General features: G+C 34.9%; 1 long non-coding RNA gene across 12 annotated transcripts in view; it reads right to left on the bottom strand.

Annotated features, from left to right (window-relative positions):
* Window positions 1-2,372: 2,372 nt before the first annotated feature.
* The window catches only part of LOC102156405, a 48,233-nt gene continuing 30,629 nt past the window's right edge, over window positions 2,373-19,976 (bottom strand). For 3 of the 12 annotated variants that reach the window (XR_005382209.1, XR_005382199.1, XR_005382211.1), the window contains 3 exons: window positions 8,696-8,831; window positions 8,273-8,352; window positions 2,532-2,579 (listed from right to left, as the gene is read on the bottom strand). This is a non-coding gene — a long non-coding RNA (uncharacterized LOC102156405). The other 9 variants (XR_005382200.1, XR_005382210.1, XR_005382203.1 and 6 more) reach the window with 8 other exon arrangements.

Here is a 19,976-nt window from a genome sequence, read left to right as displayed (position 1 = left end):
TTTTCAGCAGATATCAGAATGCTTTTTTTCTCCTTTTAATAACAAGATCTGATCAACTGCCACGTTCAGTGAATTATAGTAAAAATAGCTATTGTGCTTTGAGAATTCATACCAGGTGCTGTGCCAAGAGCTTTGCATACAATATCACAATGAATTCTTGTAAGAATTTGAAAAGTACTGCTATTATCTTCAATTTACCAATGCAAATTGACAATTACAGAGATGAAACATTTTGGTTAAGCACAAAAATCATTAAATGATGAGGATGGTATTTCAAACTGGATCTACCTTAGTTCGGAGTCTCTGCTCTTCTCCAGTATATAAGGATGTCTGTTAGCTCTTAAATCTTGGAATCCTCGGTTTCCAAATTGTCTTCCTGTTCCCTAGCTCAGACAAGCATCATGTCTTTTTTTTTTTTTTTTCCAATTACTACAAGCACCTTCTTATTGATTTGCTGTCTCCACAACATAAATCTAATCAAGTTATTCACTACTCTATTTCTTAAAACATGTCCAAGTAAGAAAATTGATTACCTGGCCTCTGCTTCCCTTTGTAGTCAGCCCTCAAAACTTCCTCATTCATAGGTAGTGCTCTAATTTTACTTTTTTTAGTTCACTGGAGATGCCAAGTTATTTCTTGACTTGATACCAATGCCTGCAGCACTCTCCTCTGCCTGCTTTCCTCAGACAGTACTCTGTCTTTATATCTTAACTCAAACATCACATCTTACTAAAAAAAAAAAAAAAAAAAAGAAAAATAGATCTTACCTGCAAAGCCTGCTTAGGTGCCTGTCCCACAAATGCAACCAGGTCATACACTACTAGCTTCCTTGATTTGACAAGTAAACATATTAGTTAGGGAAATTTGGACATTTCTGGAGAACAATTACCATTGGTAATCTAGGAGATGTCCCCATGGTTCCACCGTATACTATATTTTCTCTGTTCAGGAACTGAATACTAACACTACACTCAATTTCTCTGGAGTCATTAGGCTTGTCTTGTAATAACTTTTATTCAGTGTAACTCAAATTCACAGACAGCTGGCCTCCACTGAATTTTAAGTAAGTAATTAAACCTAGATATGCATTTTTTAAAAAGCAAGTTCCTAATTGCTCCATCATTATGGAACAATGCCCTCACTCCTCGATCTACCTTGTGCTCTAATTTGAAATTTTAACACACCACATTTCATCTTTGTTTATAAGGCATTAGATGCATGTAAGGGGTAACATAATCTAGTGTCATCTTCCCTGATCTTTTAATGTATTCCCCTACTCCAGTCTTGGATGTTGTCCCTTGATGCAGCTCCATAGTTATGTTGTTCTTCACAAGGCATGACAGGTAAGATAGCAATCTGTTGTCTAAATATTCTCTGTTAATTTTCCCTGGGTCCTGATTATTTTCACTGAGAAGGCTCCCATGACCACAGTCCAGCCAGATTTAATGACCCTCATATAAATAGTAATATGTACTGCAAGGTCTTATTATTAAGACTGGCACTAAGAAACACATATTCGAGGTTGGTTTCTTAATGTCAGAGATGAATAAAATCAGGAATTAGCCAGTATATTCTTTGGAGGTAATACAAGAAAATGAAAAGCAACCAACTATTTCTTTTTCATGATTTTTTAGGAATCTCTTATATAATCATGAAGAATTAATGGTATTTTGAATGGTATTTTGCCCTTAGACACCAAGATAATGTAATTACATCCTGACCATTACAAGCTTCCCCACAAGGCCCTCAATACACACAGGTCAAAATATAGCAAATATTTGCCCCAAGACCAGACCAAATTTCAGCTGAACACACCCAGTTAATGCTAAGTGGAACAGAAAACTCACATAGCCATGCCCTGCTTGAGTTTTTGATCTACAAGGTCATGAGATATAATAAAATTCCTGTTGCTTTAATCCATTAAAAAAAAAAAAACTATCCCTATTTGGTGCTATTATTCCTACTGTTTTCTGTAAAAATGGTGAAACTTACACACCTAATGTTTAAAGGGCACAAGGGACCATTCTCTTCTCATTGCCAATGACAGTCTTAATATTGACCAACCCCTACTGAAGAGTTGGGGGCTTATGGTGAACAGGTGTTGGAAAGCAACCATTAACTGAAAATTTGAAGTATATTCTCTTTCTTAAAGGAATTAATTCTAGTTTTAGTTAATAAATTAACCTTCCAGTAATAAAACTAATCTACATATGGATAAGACACTTAATTGTATCAAGTTAAGAACCTAGAAGACTGTGAACATATATTCCAATGAGTGAATAATTTTTCTAGAAAATGTATTAAAAATCAGCTAGAAATTACACAGTGACTTAAGCAAATATTAAATGAAACTTTATTTTTTTTGACACAAACTTTAATAGTTCAGATATGTTTCAGAATATATTTAGGTCAGGTAGCCCCAGTGGCTTAGTGGTTTGGTGTCGCCTTCCGCCCAGGGCGGGATCCTGGAGACTCGGGATCGGGTCCCACGTCGGGCTCCCCGCAGAGAGCCTGCTTCTCCCTCTGCCTGTGTCTCTGCCTCTCTCTCTCTCTCTCTCTGTCTCCAATAAAAATAAAATCTTTAAAAAAAAAGAATTTATTTGGGTCATTTTCAAACCAGTATAATGACAAAAAATATTTAATACAAATGACAATCTTTCTTGCCCTTGGCATAATACAAAACTATTAAATAAAGAAAAAAAGGAGTGTATTTCAGTAATGTTAAAAATTAAATTGTACTTATTACACTTAATATATTTTTTCAACAATATGGGCTCTTTAAATAAAAGTGTTGCTTATGAATCCACCAGATTATGTTGAATTACAGATATTAAACCACTGAATTTAATTTTATTATATACCAAAAGAAACGTATTAAGTAACTAAATTCCAGAAATATATGACACTATTTTTTATAAATATTTTAGAACCCTAAATGATATTTTAGATTACTCATTTTTTTTCTTGTTGACAATATCATTTTTTCTCAAAATATTTATACTAAAAAGATGAATGCTATTATTTACAAAATGATATTTTCAATACCAAACTTCACATATGCATAAATTAGAATTTTTTTGTTGTTATTTAACTCCACTTAATGATTATTTTGAGTCCCTATACTATCTAGAGGAAGAAACTATAATCTTAAGCATCTTTAGTTAAACTCAACCATTCTGAGAAGGTTTTCCTTCTCTTCTCTTCTCTTCTCTTCTCTTCTCTTCTCTTCTCTTCTCTTCTCTTCTCTTCTCTTCTAGTATTGAATTGAAGATTCTGTGGACTTCTGTGATATTATTGTGGAAGAGGTAACTTCTTGTACAAATTGTGTACTATTGAGTTAATTCTGCCATTCCACCTGTTTCTTGGGGAATATGGTATCTTTACATTTGCATTTGGTCTTGATTTATGAATCAAGGTCAAGACTAAGATGAAGTGATTAAGGCATCTAAGGCAAAAAATTTAAGCGGCACTCATATGCTAGTCATTCAAGTACCAACTCTGAAAATATATATACCTATATGACATTAACTTGAAGCTTCCCATTTTCAAAATTAAAAAAGAAATACTCTTTCTTGCTCAACTTTTGGTAACTTTAAGGGGAGAGTTAAATTCTACTACTTTCCTCTTCATTTTTCACTTAAGCTAAAATTTGGTCATTTCCTCCCCAAAAGTAAATTTTAGAATATTATATACTTACCTCATTAGTTTTAAGACCATTTGCAAACCACTTTCTCATGGAAAAAAAATTAGAACATGAATTTCTTGCCTCCTAACCAAAACTCATAATTAAATTGCTTAAAACTGGTGGTTTAGAGAAAAAAAAAATAAAGCAACAAGGTAAAAAACACATTGCATATAGAGGAAAATAAAGGTAAGGATGACAGATGTTTTCCTCTCATAAACAATGGAAGGTAAAAGACAGTGGAACAACATCTTCAAAGTACTGAAAAATGTCACCTTAGAATTTTATATGAAGCAAAATATTTTTAAAAATGAAATGAAGGTAAATTAAAATGTTTTCAGATATCTAAAAGCTGGAAGAATTCACCATAGGCAGACTTGTACTACAAAATTTTCATAAAGCCAGTGTTTGATCTGATACTGGAGTCTGGCCATTTCTTCTCACCATAGGACTCCAACAGTCTTTGCTCTGGAACTCCCTATTTAAAAGTCAGGAAATTGTGTGTCTAAACTGCTTCCATACTTACAGGTATCAAATCTGTAATGCAGTCTGAAGAATTTCATTGCCCTAATATGTTTTATCTACATTTCATTTTTCATGTGCATTAATCCCTTAATAGACTTCTTGGTCTCATTGCTCCAGAGAACTAATTAATGTGCAAGCACACACACATACATACACACCTTCAAAAAGTCAATAAATCAGTCAATTTTTAAAATTTTGGTTGAATGATTGTAGACCTTTAAATGTAGACTGCAAATGTGGACTTTTAAAAATTTGGTTGAACAATTTTCCCACTAATTTGATAAACATAGATGGCAATTATAGCTGATTTAAGCCACAGAAGTTTTTGTTTGTTGGTTGGTTTTTACTCTCATGGATGCATAGAAATTGTTTTACTCCAATTTCATGGGTTATTTATTTTACAATTAAGCATTATATGTAAAGAAATCTAATGAATTCTATAATAAGGGATCTTTGTTTTTTTTTTTTGTTTTTTTGTTTTTTTTGGATCTTTGATTTAATCTTTTCTATCACTGATTTTAAACTTTCAGATTTATTTATTTATTTATTTATTATTTATTTATTTATTTATTTATTTATTTTTAAAGATTTTATTTATTAATGAGAGACAGAGAGAGAGAGAGAGAGAGACAGGCAGAGGGAGAAGCAGGCTTCATGCAGGGAGCCTGACGTGGGACTCAATCCCGGGTCTCCAGGATCACACCCTGGGCTAACACAGTGTTAAATTGCTGAGCCACCTTGGCTGCCCAACTTTCAGCTTTAAATAATGTCACAGTGTGCATGTAAACAACTATCTTAATAATTACTCTGTAGGGAGAAAAGTCACAGTATAGCAGTTATTGGACTTGGTTTCTTTTATTGTTGTGTTTTATGTTCCTCTTACTGTAAAATCATTTCTCCTTGTATTTGGAATAATGTATTTTGGATATTTTTATAGTAGTCTCCTCTCTCTCAATTTCTCTTTAGATTGTTATATTTTAAAGCACAAGTTTAAAAATCAAATTTACATTTTATCCTCAAGTCTATTTTATAATACCAAAATTATTATTGTTAATTATTATTATTATTATTATTATTATTTGCTTCCTCATATTTTCTTCTGTTGAAAAGTTTTATTTCTCTTTTCTTCTCTTTTCATTTTTATTCTTTTCTTTTCTTTCTTAAGGGGATGGGAGTAGAGGGAGAGGGAGTGAATTTCAAGCATGCTCCATACCCAGTGCAGAACCCAGATGCAGGGCTCAATCTTACAACCCTGAGATCATGACCTGAGTCAAAATTGGGAGTTGGATGCCTAACAAACTGAACCACTCAGGTCCCTATAAAGTTGTTCCTTTCTTTTGCTCTTTCTTTTTTCTCTTTCTTTTCTTTTATGATTTACTTATTTATTCTAGAGACACAGAGAGAGGGTAGAGGGGAGGGGCAGAGGGAGAGGGAGAGAGAAATTATGTAGACTCCACACTGAGCACAGAGCCCCACATGGGACTCAAACACCTTAGCAGAAACTAAGAGTCAGAGCCTAAACCAACTGCACCAGTTAGCCACCCTTACAGTGATTTCTTAATCTACATATTTTATAAGTATCTATCAAATGGTTTTAACTTTAAAGTTTAAATTTACTCCTAAAATATATGTGTTTAAACTTTTGACTTTAATTTTTTTTTGTTTGCCTTAAACCAAAATATACATATGTTTTTGTTTTAAAAGATTGGGTAGGGACCCCTGGGTGGCTCAGTGGTTGAGCGTCTGCCATTGGCTCAGGTTGTAATCCCAGGGTCCTGGGACTGAGTCCAACATCAGGTCCCCTGCAGGGAGCCTGCTTCTCCCTCTGCCTATGTCTCTGCCTCTCTCTGTGCATGTCTCCCATGAATAAATAAATAAATAAATAAATAAATAAATAAATAGTTAAAAAAAAGTAAATCCATCACTATTATTTCTGCAGAAATCAAAGGCAAAGAGGTGTTATTTAAAATGACAGAAACAGAAAAACAGATCATTCTAAAACTGGAAAAATATTGAAGCAAGATGAGAATGGTATAAATATTCCATTCACCAGAAAACTAACCAAAAAATTACTGCCAGTAATAATATTCTTTTGTAATTAAGGTAAAATAAATATATTTAAAAGCCAAATGAGCAGGGGAAAGGGAGAGGAGGATGTGGGAGGGAGAGACAGAGGGACAGAAGGAGCAAGGGACAGAAAAACAGAGACAGATAATTAGTAACTGCATGAAAGAAAATGTTGGAATGTACTCTTTAAGCAGGAGAAAAATGGAAGGTAAATAAGATATATTTAAATAAATATTGACTGAAAAACAATAGAAATGCCATGTGGAATTTAAAATATAGACTTAATTAAAACACAGAGAAGTAGCAGGATATTCTTGTGGAGGAGGAAATGAAAGGTCAGCACACCACCTGGGAAGATAGTCCAAGGTTGCCATTTATGTAATACTCTTATAAGTCAGAGATATTTTTATGTGTCATCATCTCCAATAAGACCGTTATTATCAAACAATAACAAAATGTTACATGAAAGATCTAGACGAATAGATGGAATAAAAGTAGAAAAACAGGAAGCAATACAAAATAAGCACATGAAAGAGAAAAATATGCCCCAAGAGAAACAAAAACCACATATTAAGATGACAGATTTAAATCTACATGTATTAAAATTACACTAACTGGAAGTGACTACATGTACCACTAAAAAAAAAGACTCAGAATAGGGAAAAAAAAAAACTAAACTAAACTAATAGAAGAGAAATATCAAAGCTTTATCAATAGTGGTTAAAAATAATAAATGTAAAAATCAATGAAAACACCATCTATTCCACAAGTTAGGATAAAACACCAAAATATGTCCACAGAATCTAGAAAGAAGAAAATAAGAAAAATGAAATCACAGAGTTAAACATTTTTAAAAATTGTATAATAGAATGAACAAAACAAATAGTTCTTTGAAAAATTCTAAAACTGGTAATACTTTGGTGTGGTAAAATTTAGTGATATTTTTACCTGCCATTTACCTACCGCCTAAGCACACCTTAGTTTTTAGTATTTCCTTCTGTGGAATTATATTAATAACAAGATTTTTTTTCTCTCTCTCACCTGCATTTTCCAAGTGTATATATCAGATTTACTCTTCTGTGCCTAAAACTTCTCATTTTAACAATGCAATGGTGACATGTTCCAGATCAGCTGCTAATGGCTCCTAGCCAGGTAGCCAGATGAGAGAATGAGTAGGAGATATTAACTGATTGATGGGGATTGAGGGAGAAGAAGGGGGTTGCTAGTTAATGTGAATTCTGGAGACAAAGTCCAATGGACAATGCTTACACATGACCTTGATACATGTAAGGGCTAGACTTAGTCTTTCCCCTTCGTTGTACCATATACTTCCTGATTATCTCTCTGCATTTCATAATTCTGTCTCCTTTTGTCATAAAAAGGATTGAACTAGGTTCTTTCATGAAGTGATTTCTAGGCTTAAAGCTCCATGAAATAAGCTAAACCCATTTAAAAATGTGTACAGCATGTGTGTGTTTGAATGTCCTCAAATTGCTAGTTACATTACCATGGTCAATTATACTTGGCAATTGAACTTAATTGAAGATGAAAGCACATTAGGTTTTTAATTTAAAAGTCATAGGTAAAACCATTCTAAAAATCCTATTTGAATAGCAAACTGGTGATGTTTCTCTCTATGTGCTGGGAGTTTATGGTACATTAAGCTGTTCACTCATGTAATTAGAACAATAACAGGATGAGATGTTGTACCAGGTGATACACGATAGCACCTCCCATTTATCTCTACTAAGATTTAGATTACGAACATGAAATTGCCTTTGAGAACACTCAGGGTAAAATGTTTCATAAAAATACATGAGAGAGGAAATATTCTTCTCCTCTTAAACACTCTCATAAGATGATGGCTACATCAGCCACCAAATTGTCAGACAGGAATTGATAGTTTCTTGTTTTCTTCTACAAGACTTGATAAGTCAAAAAAAAAAAAAAAAAAAGACTTGATAAGTCACTACATCATGTCTCTTAAATAGTTCTCACGTTTGGCACTTTTCCTCCAACCCTGCTGGTCCACCATGGCTCAGTTTCTTTCCTCGACTCTTTCACATTCATCTTCCACACTGTTGAGAAAGTGACCTTAATTATGCCACACAGTGGTTTAAAGCATTTGTAAGTTAGGCTAATTCCAAATGCTTGCATCACCTACAAGCCCCAATCCTTTCTTCTCAGCCATCTTGCTCACACACATTTTGTTTCAGTCATGCTGTTGTTGACATTGCTGATGCCCCAGGCATTATTGACGCTGATTCTGAACATCATGGAAATTACATGGAAAGACAAAAAATACCCTACACTAGTATATTTGATCTTACACCTGAGTAGACTGTAGGATCCAGGGGAAACTCATATTCATGCTCACTATTTAAAAATTCCATTATGTCTGTGTCTGGCTGGCTGTCTTACCTGAAATTTGCATTAAACCAACATTATTTTCCTTCAGTGTTTTTGCTGTGCTTCTTGTTCAGAGAATGGGGTCTTGTAGTACCATAAAGATGCAAGTAAAGCATGTGATCATTATCTCCACAAGTTGTTAATCTGTCTGAATAGAAGCCGTAAACATATACCATAGTGACCAACCAGTTGATGATGGTGTTTATCAGCTCAACATGCGGATGTAGCATATATTTTTATTGACACATTTTATCGCAAACTCTAAAAATTATGTCTGGTGGAAGCATTTGTAATTTTTGGGTTTTTGTTCAGGTTATATCCACTTCCAAATGTATTAACAACAGTCATCAGGGTACTTTAAATTAATTATATTTTACATTAGTGCTCAATAAAGTTTATTATGCTACCATTGTAATCGCCATGACTTTCTTTATAATAACACAGCTATTGTAGCAAATACCACCTATAACAATTTTTACAATCTCATGCAATACCCTGATCATTTCAGGCATGGCACAATGATATATTTGTCACAGTGTAGATGACCACACAAATGCGTAATTTTGTACATTCATTCACACTGTGGTAAAGACAGCATTGTTCTCCGCATGAAATGCTCAGGCTATCACATCTAACAGAAGATTATTTAAAGAAAAATAGTTTAAAATAAAATAACTGCTAGCAATAACTTGATTATAAAGATATATCAGTAGAATATGCTTTCAAATTGAAATATCACACAACTCAGAGTCTAAGATTCAATTCACATCTTTAAAAAAAGGGGGGGGAACATATTTTTCATTTTAATGGTCCACTTTGTGAAATAGATTTTAATATAAATAAAAGCAATAAGACCTGTTGTTTCAATAACTATTTCAACAAACTTAATAAAACTAAGCCATTGTACATCCAGACAAAATTAAACTGTCACACTAAAAACAATAATCTGTCAGTAATAGAAAACCATTCTCCTGTTTACTTGCTAATTGCTTGAAAGGTATACCCATTTATCTTTCTCCTAAACTTTTATGAGGTATCATAAACCATAAGTTGATATCCTTAATTTTTTCTCTCAGATTGGAAATGGCCACTTTAAAAAATTATGTTTTGTTTTAGTTCCACTTTGAAATAATGGAATATGTGAGCTCAAAGTGGCCAGAATAATAGTAGGCAAATTTTCTCATATCTTTATTTCTTCAAAGCTTTGAAACCCATGACCCTCAACATCAGAGTGTGTGCTATTCAAAACGTGCTTCTTAGGTTACTTCTGCCCTTAATCATTCCAAAGGGGAAAGAAATAGTTGTGAATTAGTAAGGGGTTTTCACTGATCTAAATCTACGAGTCACTTTCTGTAACTCACTTTCTATGACTTCCTCTAGCTATTTCTTTCTGGGGCTTTTGCTGTCAGAAGTATCCTTTTTCTCAGGGCACTGGGTTTCTACTGGTAAAGGGTTTATTTATTTACTCTTGCCCCAAATACTCATTTCTCAGAAGGCCTTAGTTTTCCCATGATTTTCAGGCTTGTTTGATACTTCTTGTTGACCATCCTTAGGTTTCATGCTTCCAGTTCTGCACATTAAGATGCATAAAGTACGCATCTCTATAGGTGAAGTTTTTCTCCTGGTACCCAGGAACATGGCATTTACTGACTTGCTAAATATTCCACTTGATTATGTTCAGTGTGGCTGTCCCCTGGGGTTATTCTAAAACACAGGAGGTGTCATTTTAGTTTAGAAAAAGTTTATCATTATAGATGATCGCCAATTAGTTTTTAAAGAGATACTTTAAATGTGAAGCACTTCCTAATACAGGGCAACTTTATTTGATATGATATGATATGATTTGATATGAGTACAATGATTTTTTGAATTTTAGGTAAAGTATACTGTACTGAAGTCTTCCTGATTTTAGTTGAAGAAGGAGTATAATGCTTCCATTTTGATTTTGTTTACTTGTTTAAATGGTCATGTTTATGCAAATGATAATGTATCACAACAGAATCTTTAAGGACTAAAAGTTCTAAGTAACACAATAGCTTTTTTTTCACTGACAAATCTTGATATTAAGCATAAAATATAGTGAAATCTCATGTCAATGTTACCCTTTTCAATTTCAGTTAACAATTAATATGGATTTGGCAATGATAAGTATCAGTAAGCCTCATGGGGGTGACTTCAATATTAATGATGTAGGGAGATCTATTACTCTTTATTGCTACAAATTAATGATACTTTTTTAATAGAAACTTTGATAGGTAGTCATTATTTTTAACTGAGGGGATGATTCCTTGGAATTTTTTTCTTTTTTCCCCTAACAAATCAAGTGGATAGCCACGGGTTTATCCTCATGATTGATCCTTGAATTGGGATGTGGAAGTTGGCAACTCTAGTCCTTGAATATAAATTATCTAAGTGGTGCCCCATCTAAATGCCATAACTTCTATCACCTTCTGCTTAGGTTCTTCACACAGTCATAGCTCTTGCCCATTCTTTGAAAGTATTTGAGTTTGCAAATAATCAATTTAAAAGCGCACATCCCTCAGTGAAGGTTGCTGAAGGGGAGGTGGGGTTGGGGGGTGGATGGAGTAACTGGGAATTAGGCATTAAGGAAGGTACAGGATGTGATGAGCACTGGATGTTATATGCAACTGATGAATTATTGAAAACTACATCTGAAACTAATGATGTACTATGTGTTGGCTAATTGAATTTAAATAAAATCTTTTTAAAAAATAAAATTAAAAAAATAAAAGTGCACATCCTTAAAAATGACCATTAGTCCCTTTGTGGCCTGTCCTCTAATTTCCTCTCCATTTTTAAAAGATTTTTATTTATTTATTTTACAGAGAGAGAGCATGTGCATACTCACAAAAGTGGGGATGTGGCAGAGGGAGAAGGAAAAGCAGGCTCCCCAATGGCAGGGGTAGCCCCCCGACGTGGGGCTCCATTCCAGGACCTGGATGGAGATCATGACCTCAGCTGAAGGCAGAAACTTAAACATCTGAGCCACCCAGGTGCTCCCCTTTCATGTTCTTTATAATCTCTAGGCATATGTCCTTTGTATATGTTATCTTTCTTTCTGAACAGCACTTTCCATGCATCACTTTAAACCATTACTCTTTAAAAAATAAAATAAAATAAACTATTACTCTTATATTCTTAGTACATTATGATGACTCTGCTATAGTCAATGAATAATTCAAAATATGCATAACTTAAATGCTCTTGTTATGTACCGGTACCAACAAGTGTTTTATATAAATTTTTCATGTATCATCATCACCTTTAAAAAATCTAAAATTATTTATAATCACAATCAGTAGCATTTCTTAAGAGCTTATTATATACTAGGCTCTATGTGAACTGCTCTCTTCATATTCTTTTTTAATAGAAATAAAAACATTTAATGTTTAAGCAACTTACCTAAGTTTAAAGCTATGAAATTACAGAAAGTAGGAGAAGTTTGGTCAATAGGTTTACTATCAATTTCAACCAGCTAGTGGGGCCCTTGTCTTTCTTTTCTCATAAATCCCATTTCTTACAGGATTCCACCCTCACCATTAAATGGATACTTTTTATGTCTATATTAATTTATTGTATTCTGACAGCAAAAACTAGGTTCATGGATCAGAGGCCAAAAGATTATTTATTTATAGAAGATCTTAACATGAGTTTTCTATGCCCCATTTCTGCCTTTTGTTTTAAGGAAGAATCAGGAAATGGTTGCTAGCAGGGTGCAGGGAAGGAGGCCATAGGCAACTTGATTGTTGGCTTCTGTTTTTGCTCATGCCCTCCTAAGGAAAGGGAAATGGCTCATTGATTTCTGGAACTGGGGCAAGGCTTTGGGCTAGAGCAGCTGTTACTCTTCTAGAGCCTGAAGGAAATGTGTATCATTTACTGGTACAAAGATTACTTTCTCTATGTTTCCCAGATCACTGGCCACTATTCTACCAAGATTTCAGCTGCTGTAAAGATTCGAGTTGGGGTCAAGACTTCACCTAAGTGTAGCTCAACTGAATATGCTTGGGAACTTCAAGGAGAGAAGGGTTTGACTTTTTATTGTTGTGCCCAAGATTGCGAATCCAAGAAACCACCGAGGAGCCGACACCAATGCAAACACACGAGGGTTTATTTACAAGCTCGAGCTTGGGTCCAAGTGCACCCGACACAGCGGAGCAGGGACTTGGACCCCGAGACTAAGAGGTGTAGCAGCTTTATAGGGGCCAGTGGCCAATGGGATACACAGAAAGTTGCACAGTCATGTCGGTCCACACGCAGGTGGCCAATTGAATTACACCTTACCCTATAGTATCCATTTGAGCTGCCCTATTACTTTGGTCAGAATTAGCGTGCAGTTTTGGCGGGCACAAAGCAGGGTTACATTGTTATGAGCCGATTTCTGATTAGGATGTGCCCAGCGGCTTGACTAGGGTGGGGCAGCGCCTTAAGCAATAAGCAGGTCATGTGAGGGTCATACGAGAGGTGGGAATCAGTGTAGCACAAAATGGAATCAGTCCTGCTCTGCTTGTCCAGGGGTAGGGGATTTTTGTTAAATTTCCTGGGTCCCACATTTATAGCTCTATTTGGTACAAGCACTCAAATGCCCACCCTCTTGTGGATGCTGGGTGCAAAGATAGCTGAGGTATCAAGAAATGTAAGGTTGGATATGAGGGAGCAAATCTATGATCCCTCAAGCCTGGGCATTACAGATGCTGAGATGTGGATGCTACACAGATGAAAACAAACTGTGGGGCAAGGAATCAACGGAGAGAGAGAGAAAGTCTTTGCCTGCATTAGCTATCCCTCACCTAGCATTTGCCACTTCAATTCCACCTATTTATTCTCTAAGCTCTGGCCCGGAGATAACAGGATCTCTGGGCAGCTATAACTTAACTCTTGAAGCAGTGACTTTCATTGCTAAGGCCTAAAGCAAAACATAAAAAGTTACAATGTTTTATTGTATAGTTTCATTGCTTCTACTTAATATATGTTATTTGCCAATTGTATGTACATTTGAATTGATGTGTTCTTTGCTTGTAAATTTCCCATCTCATAAGCGCCAGAAGGGACCATCCCAACATCTCAACAGAAGAAAGATGCAATTAGAGAAGTACATTATGGGACAAGCTCCTTTGTCACTTAAAACAGCAAATGAGTTATGGTTTAATGCAAGTACCTGTAATTTCTGAGGTCTAGTAGTCAGGGAAAAAATTGCTATGTTTCTGGATACTTACCATAAAAAAGGGAAGCGGTGTGCAAAAGGTAGCAGCAGGAGATGTTGCTTTTGGGGTTTTGTACTTGGATTTGATAAAGCTACTAGCCACATCCCTTTTCAAAAAGCAGCTATTGGTTTGAAAATGAGTTCTTGTTGAAATCCAATGCCTAACACATAGAAATGTAATGACACTCCAGCTTGAGATAGGCATTCCGGGCTTTATAACTCTCAAGGTTTAAGAAACTCAAAAAACGTTTCCCTTGTCAATAGGATATGCTATAATAAAGAATGCTGCAAGCTGGGCCCCAGAAGTAACTTGGTTTTAATTTAGAATGTGGCAGCTATCGCTCATCTTTATCATTTCTAAATGTGACTTTGGTCCTTCGACTTTAAGGTTATATAAATGATTGGGAACATAAGATGATTACCTAGCAAGTGAAATAAAATACATGGTACAAAAAATATTCATATTGCAACTGCCCCATGAAAGACAGCATTTTTTTAAAATTTGCTCTTTTTTTCACTTAGAATATAAACTAGGAATTCAAGGTAAAGTGATGGTTTAACATGTTTTAAATTATTCTAAAATGAATTCAATTTCAAATATTTATAAGATAAGTGGGAAAAAAGGAAATTGTATCCAGTGACAGGATAAATATTTACAAAATATTTTAAAAGCTTCCTATTGGACAAAATGGCTAGGAAAGAATTTTATTGTTTGGCAATCATTCCTAAATTCATCCCCTCAATCAGTCAGCAAACGTCTGTAATATGCAACATTGTAATATGAGAGTCATGATGAACATGGAGGTGGATAAGTTACAGTACTTATTTCAAGCAACCTAAGGTCAAATGTGAAACACAACATTGAAAGTATTTGGGTTAAATCTTTCAATATTTGGGTTAATACTTATGTTATAATTGAATATAAACAAATGTGATGAAATGCACTTTAACATATACATGATGATATTAAATTAATACTATCAAATGTAGCAAGAGAAATTTATTTAATTGTGTCTAAAAGAGATGGAAGAGAAACAATAAGTAAGTAATCTATTTACTTAGAGATTCTTTCAAGTATTGAATTGTCTATTCAAAGTATTGAATTGTCTATTATTTTCCATGAGTGATGATGAAGTGAGGGAATTCTCTATTGTTTTCTCTTTATCACCTGTTAGGATTTGGTACGGAGAAAAAGTATCTGATTACATTAAAAAGATTTATTTTATTTGTTTGAGAGGGAGAGAGAGAGAGAAAGAGAGAGAGAGAGAGCCTTATGTGTGCTTGTGGGAGAAGGGGTGGAGGGAGAGGCTTTCAAGCAGTTTCTGCACAGAGTGGGAACCCCCACAAAGGGTTTGATCTTAGGACCCTGAGTTTATGACTTGAGCCAAAATCAAGAGGTGGAGGCTCAACCCAATGGGCCATCCACATGCCCCAGACTGCATTTATGATCATTCTGCAAGTTGTAGTTAACCACAAATGCATATAAGGAGTTCATTTGTTAGGAGTGGTCAGAAGAATAATGTTCCCTCAAAATGTCCAAATCCTGATCTCCAGAGCCTATAAATTATGTAAGGTAAATTAAAGTTGCAAATGGAATGAAGGGTATCAATGGGCTAGACTTAAGCAGAGAGAGCAGTATGGATTATCCAGATGAGCACTCTGTAATCACACCAATCCTTGAAAGTAGAATCAGATGGCAGAAGAGGAGAGTCAAATGGAAATGAGACCACAAAGAGATGGTCAGAGAAATACAACTCTGCTGGCTTTGAAGTTGGAATAAGAAAGCCATGAGACACAGAATGTTGGAAGCCTATAGGAGCTGGAAAACAAAAGAAGTGCATTTTTCTCTAGAATCTCTAAGAAAAAAAAATACAGTTCCCCCAATACCTTGATGTTTAACCCAGAGTGACCCCATAAAACCATAAGATAATACATTTGTATATTTTTAAGTCAGGAAATGTCTGGTAATTTGTTATAACAACCACAGAAAACTTATAAGGATTGAGAGTTCCGTGAGGTTTGTATGCACAGAGTAGTTTGAAGCCTATAGGTAGATAAATATAGAATGATTAAGAAAGCTCTTGACAATGTTTTTGTTTATTAAATAGACTATATAGGAGAAAACAGTTGAGAGAAATTACTCTAATAAAATGATATGCTCTTCTCTCAATGACACATTTTTTTTTTTTTTAATTCAAAGCTGACTGTATTGGGCAACCAATGGCAATGGGTGATGAAATGAACTTTACATGATAAGCTACAAGTATAAGAGATTTAATGTTGTATTTAAATAAGCTATCAAATGAGACCTGCAATTTGCAATGTCTCACATTATTACTTGATATAACTGGCTCCTGATCAGCACCTGAGGAAGAGAAAAAAAATAGACTTGGGGACTACACCAAGGAATAAAACATCTTCAGCTTGTTTTCTTTTCTTTTTTTTTTTTCTTGTTTCTTTTTTTAGGTATAGAGATTTGGCTCTGTGACACCAGCAACATTGTAGCTTGCTGAAAGGGAAGAGGTCCAGGTGTTAACTGAGATTTAAAGGAGACCTCTCAATAACATTAATCTTGTTAATTATAAAGAACCAACTTCTTGTTTCATAAAATCCAAACATAGCTACTGAAAAAATATTTTTACTTTTGTTATAAGGCAAATACCTTGCTTTGTAAGTGTGACTCTCACCAGCTTCTAACCCCCCCCCCCCTTTTTTTTAATAATGTGTTTCTGGACAATTTAGTATTTTTAAGAACACAACTAGTATTATTATAGCAAATAAGACTATCCCATTAAATGTAATATATATGATTATTTGCTATAATATTACCTTCATGAATACTATGGCAAAGAAAACCAGTGTAGCTAGCCAAATTTTAAATGCACCTGGGAAAAATAACTCATACTCTTTTGTAAAGCAGGTGGTAGCTATTTGTTGTTGTGGCATCTTGTGGCTGAGGACCTGGAATTCCACTGTGGTTAGATCTGCCAAGTGGGAGTTATTATGTCACAACTTTAGTTCCGAAATAAACAAATATGTATCTCCTGTCACCTCCCTACATAGCCAAAAAAATACAAAACAAACAAACAAACAAACAAACAAAACAAAAAACCAAAAAACTGTAATATAGATGAGAGCTCTGAAGTTATGTCAGGGATGAAAACAAAGCATCTTCTATCCTCACCTGTACAAGGTGACCATTTGCAAGGTGACTTATATTTAAGGTTTATTTATTTATTTATTTATTGGGGGGGTTGCACACACATGGGGGAGGGGCAGAGGGAGAGGGAGAGAGCTCTCTGTTGAGTGAGGATTCCTGATGTGGGGCTTCATCCCAGGACCCTGAGATCATGAGCTGAGCCAAAATCAAGAGTCATCCACTCAATGGACTAAGCCATCCAGGCACCCCTGCAATGTGACTTTTAGGAGATAGATGGATGACCTTTGAATGTCAGTAAATGATATTTCAGTATTTTCTAAGTTAATCCGCAGAGTAAAGAGGTTATATGTGCTGCTTGGGTCACCTGGCCCTGAAACTGATCCTTCTGCTGAACTTGTTTCAAACCACTCAAGTTTATGAGGAATGAAGGAGCAACTAAGAGAGAGGGGGAGAATGCTAACAACCTTTCTAGGCATGGGAGCAAGGGAAAGGCAAATGCAGCTCTTGTGTGGATTTTCCTTAATTTTTACTTATACTTCTAGTTGTCAGGGTGAGTGTATTTTGAAGATAGAATAAAAGTGGAAAGAAAAATTGAAATGACAAAAAGGGACTAAGAACAAAATTATTATAGCTTATATGTTTCCCTCCTCTAAGCAAAGTCGCATTGTTATTCAATCCTTCAAAATTCCATCCTAACACTGAAACTGTCATATTTTTGAAACCTAAATCCATATGTTCCAGAATATTCAAAGACCCTGCAAGGTTGATAAAGTTTAAGTTTGTCTCTAAAATAAAATATATTATTTTTAAAAGATTTTATTTATTTGACAGAGAGAGAAAGAGAAGGCACAAGCAGGGGCAGTGGCAGAAGAAGAGGAAGAAGGAGAAGCAGACTTCGCACTGAGTAGGAAGCCTGCTGTGTGCCCCAATCTCAGGACCCCAAGATCCTGACCTGAGCTGAGGGCAGATGCTTAACCATTTCAACCACCCAGATACCCCTAAAATACATTCTTAGTAATTAAACATTTGTGACTCGAGTTCAATTTTCATGTTTATAATACTGATATGTCATCAGGGAAATACCACTGATCACAATTGTGCATATAATTATGTGATAGTGATGTAGGGACAAGTTAGGGGTAGGTGGCACTAGGAAGGGAAAGATAAGGGAAGAGTCCCAGAGTCAGGGTCCTCCCCATCCCAAAAAAAACAGAGGTAAGACAGTAAAAAACAGAAAAATAAACCTGGCTCCCTAGCTCCAAAACATTAGGGAGTATCCCCTTTCATAGCTACTAGGGTCACAGAAACCCCAGATGTAGAGGAATATTATGGAGGAGATATTAATCAGAGAAAAGGGAACACCTTGTTTGTGCTCATGTTATTTATAAAGAACCATCTTGTTCCAAGGCCACCCTGTTTGTTCTAAATATAGACATGATATTTACAAATCCACCCTGATATTGACGAGAAATTTACCAAGTTCCCTGGTCAGTTTCCTATAAAAGAGATTTAAAAAAGCCCTCAGTGACAACCCTGTGAAGACCCCTCTCACTTTTGAGAGATTTCTCTGTTTCTTTGCTTAATAAACTTCTATTGCTTTGCTTACTCTCTGTTGTCTGTGAGATTCCTTCTTTGACTCCATGAGACAAGAACCAAGCTCTCCCATATCAATAGTAGATAATTTAACTGTAAATTGTTTTGAGAAACTGATAGTAAAGAAAATTTAACTTTAAAAAAATACAAGATGGAAAATACATAATTCTTAATGTTTAATTTTTTTATTAAACTATTCTGATTATTTTGCCCTTGGTTTCATGAGCCATGTGAACCATAAAAAAATCATTTTGATAAGAATGATAAATTGCTGCAATTCTGAAATTTAATAGGCAAAAGTAATTGCATTCTCTCAAATAACTTGCAGACCATGTTTCATTAGAATGCCACATAGCAAGTATTTATTTTACAACAAAGAGCACTTAAAGTTTGCCTTAACTAATATAGTTATCTGAAACAGTGAAGACAAGAAGGACCATCTTTAGTTTTTATAGTGGAAACCTAAGATTTAGGAGAATAGCTTTATGTTAAAGTACTTGTCAACTCCTCTTTCTCTATTATTCTCTATTTCAGTCACTGGAATGGAATACATAATACAGCCTGTTGGATCTCTGACCCTCAAAACCTCAAAGAGAGAAAAATCTCACCTGTGAGGTTTAAGGAGAGATCAGTGGCTCCTTGCTCCACAAAATGACAGTGATGTGTTTATATGTATGCTGGGACTGTATATTTTTTAAGATACATATTTTATTGTATTTTAAAGATTATTTATTGATTGGAAACAGAGAATGCTAACCAGTAAAGAAAGAGAGAAAGATTCCTCAAGCAGGCTCCTGGCTGAGCATGGAGCCTGAGGCTGGCTCAATCCCAGCCCCTTAAGACCTGAGCATAAATCAAGAGTCAGATTCCCAACCAACTTAGCCACCCAGGTGCCCTGGTTTCCTTCCATTTTAAACATTTGGTCCTGCAGGCACACTGTTTGCAACCTAGTATTCATAAAGGAAGTAGTTCACTAAATGCATGCATAAGTGAATAAATTAATAAAATAATGAGGTCAGTTGTACCTCTAACTTAAAAAAAATCTGTGCAATAAGAAAAATTGAGCCAAAACATCTGGCACCAAATGACACAAATACAATTTATGAAGGTTCTTACTTCAAAGACTAGAAAATACCACATGGACTGATGATACTCTATAGTTTTTACAAGAGACATAATCATTTTGGCAAGAATGATCAAAGTTTATGTCTTTTCATTGCTAAAGCAAAACTTTTTATTAGAAAATTACTTGTATTTAATGGTCATGTAGAAATTTCTTGGAATGTAAATATAGCAAATTTTAACATGATAGTTATGCA

Source organism: Canis lupus, chromosome 31 (genome assembly GCF_011100685.1).
Source record: "Canis lupus familiaris isolate Mischka breed German Shepherd chromosome 31, alternate assembly UU_Cfam_GSD_1.0, whole genome shotgun sequence".
NCBI classification, from domain to species: Eukaryota; Metazoa; Chordata; class Mammalia; order Carnivora; family Canidae; genus Canis; species Canis lupus.
This window is presented reverse-complemented; position numbering and strand designations above follow the sequence as displayed.